The sequence below is a fragment of the Gavia stellata genome, chromosome 12, assembly GCF_030936135.1.
Source record: "Gavia stellata isolate bGavSte3 chromosome 12, bGavSte3.hap2, whole genome shotgun sequence".
NCBI classification, from domain to species: Eukaryota; Metazoa; Chordata; class Aves; order Gaviiformes; family Gaviidae; genus Gavia; species Gavia stellata.
The window spans coordinates 16,285,578-16,290,432 of record NC_082605.1 but is presented as its reverse complement, the minus strand read 5'-3'; positions in this window follow the sequence as shown (position 1 = coordinate 16,290,432).

The following is a 4,855-nucleotide window of genomic DNA, read 5'->3' as shown; positions in this document are numbered from 1 at the left end:
GATTTACATCCAGCCAGCCTCACTGGAACGGTTAACCTGTGGGGAAAATACCAGGTGAGGATCTAGCCCTGAAAGGATAAATCAACGTGCAGTACCTGAGAAGCAGCTACAGTTCAGATTATAAGCAATGTGAGATATAAACTTCCAGGTTAATTCAGCAGCCCTAGTTCCTGTCTAGCTTTACATAGAAACAAAAAAAAGGATGCTGAACTTGGAGTTTCATAAATTATATTATTGCAGAGTTACTTTCTCGTAGCCTCAGGACAGATGCATTCTTCTCAGAGTTTGCTGTGAGGCTTTGGAAGTCTTAACAAGGCACCTGAGAACCTGCTGAGAAACAGAGGTGGAGGGCAAGCAAAGCAGCTGTGAGAAAAAAAAAAAAAAAGAGGGCTTTATTTCAGTATAATCATAGCAATGAGCTGTGTTGTTTGATTTATGAAGACATAAAAATAGATTAACCCAGAGAGGCAGGTAAAGCAAAATGTATGAAAAATGTTGATGGGTGATGCAAACTCTAGGTAAAGACATACGCTATAGGTCAGAGATTACTGCAAGAATTAGGCTGCGCATCTGTAGCACTACCGGCATTATATGAATGAGGGTATCTGAGTGATGACTTGAGTGATACTCCAAGATGTCCTGGCTGGGCAGTGTCCCACAGGGTTTTGCACAAGGTTCCTTTGGAAGACCAATACATTCATTTTCTTGTGGTCTATAAAATGAACCTCCACCTTAGGGTACCCTTAGGCTAAATCATTCAGAACAGACACTCGGTCACATGCTGAAATACCTACTTGAAAGCTTCACCTTAATTTTGAAGTCATACAGCTCTTTTGTCTCCTGAAACGGCCTCAAAATGACTGTGTTCTGTAAAAGTGTGTGTTAGTAACGGGCACGGTGGAGGGTCAGGCTGATCAGCAATAAGTTTCTCTTTCAAAAGCAACTGCAGTTCAGAGTCCTGTGGTATGACCTTGCTAGGGCTGTAAGTGTGTGTTTAATTCACAAATCCTCTCTTGTTAAAAGAAAAGAAGAAAAAAAATCTATTATCAATGTAACAGTGAGCAGAGCAAGCATGTTAATGACTGGATCTGAGGGCTGAGCACGGAAGATCCAGCTTACTGTCCTGCTTGTCTGTTACCATGTAAGTAGCTCACCAGGAACACACTGTCTTTGCAGAATTTAAGGTGGAAACTAATGAGACAACAGACTTATGAACTTTCATTGTTGGTGAAAAAAATGTTTATAGGTTTCAATAATGTTTGAGTTCAGTGTAAGTCTTGGGAACATCAGTTGCAGAAAAGCAAAAATCCTTTTGACTGGGAAGGCTCTATCCAGCCTCGATGTTTTAACACTAACACGCAGCTTGGCAGTGGGATAACTGCAACTGTCAGTTTTTTTCTACACAGTAGCTTTGACATGGGAGACATCAAAATTCTGCCAAGGCAATAAGCAGCTGAGTTAGGTGTGTGCAGGAATTTGTATGTGGTCTAGTCTTGTGGAGGCTACTGTGCATACACAAATGTGTCCTGAGAGCCCTGGAGCTACAGCAGACAGGCATTGGAACCATCCACACGACGTAACTGTTTCCAGAGATGGACAGTTTTTACTGTTTGCTTGAGGAGCAGGGTGGCAACTTAAAATCTAAGGGCATAGTGAGTTTTGGGAGGATATCATTAGGATGGCCTTAAACTGCTCTCAGGAACATTTCATAAGAAGCTGAAAGCTTTGAGTGATTTTGAGTCTGGAGGATGTGGTCACCCTCTCATGATCAAAGCACTCTTCCCAAAGTGTTTGGCTGGGTCTGTGTTTCCTCAAATGGTCTAAATATGTTTACACAGTCAAGATGAAATTATCTTAGTAAATGATAATGGATGGATGAACTGCGCACTCTGTGAGGCCTCTAGTTTTCCCTGCTTGGCCACTGACATCATGTAATATCGACAAGAACCCAAGGAAGTTCCTTGAAAGTATCTTGAGGTCCTTCGTAGGAAAGTTGACTTAAGGACAGGCAGGGCTTGCAGGCAGCATGAACTCAGGCTGAATATAAGCTGCTGTAAGGAACAGCACGGGTGCAGCGTGCTGGACCTAGACATATTATAGACACAGTTAATATGAGCAATCTTCTTGTCTCTCATAACCTCAACTTCCAGAGGACTCCAGAAAGCAGTATCACAATGGGATATCTACTCTTTTAAAGGCCTCACGCATTACAACCAAAACATCAGACTCTGTCTTTTTCCCTATAAGTAAATCGGTGAGAATGAATAAATTTATTGAAGGTGGAATTTCTCCTGTTCTTTTCCCCCTCTTCCATTTCACTGCTGCTTTCTGTCAAAGGAGTTAGTGCAACATGCTCCTGCCTTCCTGCATGGATGTCAAAAAGATGTGTCAGAATCTACTTGTGAAGGGTAAAGTCACAGGCGTGCAATGGTCCCAAGGGGGAGAGGCAATAATGGCTCTGTAACAAGACATGACCTTCTAATATAAACCCATTGCAAATGGTGTCCAAAGCCAGGCCTCTGAAATTGCTCCACAATGAAGACCGATCAAGCAGACTGCAAAAAATACGTTCCTAGCCAATCCCAGGAGAACACTTTAAGGCAAAAAAAAAATCTCTCCTATAAATAGTAGAACCAGTCTCCAAATCTTTTTAAGGAGAGAAAGTTGAAGAGGAACATTTGCCAAACTCATATTCTTTCGGAGACACACAGTCTTTCTGAGTGCAGGTATAAGATGATGTGTGAACTTGTATGTTCTGGCTGCCTTTTTTAGTTGGTAATATCTTACAACAGCTTGTACAGATGTGAATAATTACATTCCAGAAATGAATGCAGCCCCTGGTGCGTGTAGGGGGGGGGAAGCCTTGACAGAACAAGGGAAGAAATAACATTTGTGCATTACAGCAACAAGTAACTCTTACTTTATTTTGGGCCCCGTGTGTTGCAATAGAGAAATGCAGGTTGCAGATTGCAGCATAGTTCTGTCTTTGTCATTCCTCTCTGGTTTCACAGATCTGTGTTTGTTGGGTTTTTTTTTTTTTATAACATTATCAGTTACTGAAATATGGGCTTGTGTGAAGCGCTCTGGATTTAAGTGTGGACAGGCAGTACATTAGCTAATATGATTCCATTAAAAAGGGATTCCATAGCCAGTGCCCCAAGTAAATGAAGAAGCGTCAATATTAATAAACATTCCAAAGAAAGGGATAAAATCAGATACCCACAGTGACCCCACAGACATGAGTGCTAGTCAGATCAATACATACCCATAAGCACTGATGGAAATAACTAAACAACAAAAACATATCTAGGCCACTGAGATTTGGCAGTACACCACACCCATAAAATAGCCTTTGTTTCTCCAGTTTTGCTTTCCATTCCCTTACTTGCCAGCCAAAGATCAGCGTCATGAGCATAAGCTACCTGTCTGCAAACAGTTTCTTGCTGGAGTTCATCCTGTCTCCTCTTGATGCCTCGTCTAAAAAGGGTTTCTTGGAAGTGTAAAGACGCTGTCCAAAAAGTTGAATAAGCACTAACCCAACCCCCTGCCAGTTTACATCCCTAATGCAACTGAAATGATTTTCATTCATCTTTTCAATTGTCATCAAATATAGATCCACTGTAGCTGGGCACAACTCCACTGATGTAAATGACTGGGCATTCACTTTCTTGGAACTACACCTACTTGGATCCAAGTCAAAGTTTTGCCAATGCAAGGAGGATGTGACCAAATACCACGAAAATTCAGTTGTTACTTTCTACAGTGTTTTGCTACTTTGGAAGTTTTGCAAGACTGTGCCCTTATCTTTTCTACCCAGATTTCATGTTCATGATGCATATCTTTGTGCCATCAAGGTCTGGTGGTTACAATGCACTGTGCTCACAGCTATGGTATAGGAGGGTTTAAAACATTTTAGAATTTCAGCATCTGTTTTATGTTGATTTCAGGAGCAGAATGGGAGAAGAGGATGCCAAGTTCCAGAGAACAATAAACACTTCGGGCCAAATTCTCCCTTCGCCTACACTGGTGTAAATCTAATGGCTCTTCATCCAGCTGACGGGTAGATTTGAGCCGGTATAATACAGGGCAGAGTCAAGCCCTTTAATTTGGAAGAACACAATTGCTTCCTCTGGCCCATGCCCAAGAAAATATATTTAAAATATACAATAGATGGTAGAAGAAATTTTAATTAACATTTTTTTATAGGGGTGTTGGGTAAAAGCATTTCATTCTGGACTGAAAACAAGGCTTTCAGAACTGAACCAAAAAGAGGAATGTTTATCAGAAATGCCCTAAAGAGGAGTACAATTAAAATATGTTTAGAACCTTGAACTGTTCTCTTAATCAACATGAACTTATAATTCCAGGTTTTAAAATAACTAATGATGTCCAAATAGATTTTAGCATCTATTAAAGGTATCAACTTAAGACACATTGTTGGGGAAAAAGGAAACTGGGAATAAAGTTTTAAGACTAATTGACGGTAAAGAAACATGAGACCTCATAATTCTTGCCAAAGCATCACAGTTAGTAAAATATTACACTTTTTTTCTACAGCAGCAACACAACAGAACAACATTATTCTCTAGCGGTCAACATTAATTGCAAACTGATGGCCACATCTGAACATGGGAGTCTTCACGGGGCCACATTTAATTACATTAACTGCCGACACCGCAGCCTGCCCAGCTCGGGCAGCCCCGCCGGCTGAGCCGCTGCCGGTGGCACTGGCCAAAGCAGTCGTACCACACGGGGGAGTCTCTCTGCAGGCACGGAGAAGTTCATGTTTCATAAATCACTTGCTACGAAACCTGATTTCTCTGTGCTGAAGCTTTGTCAGTCTGTCTGAGAGTTA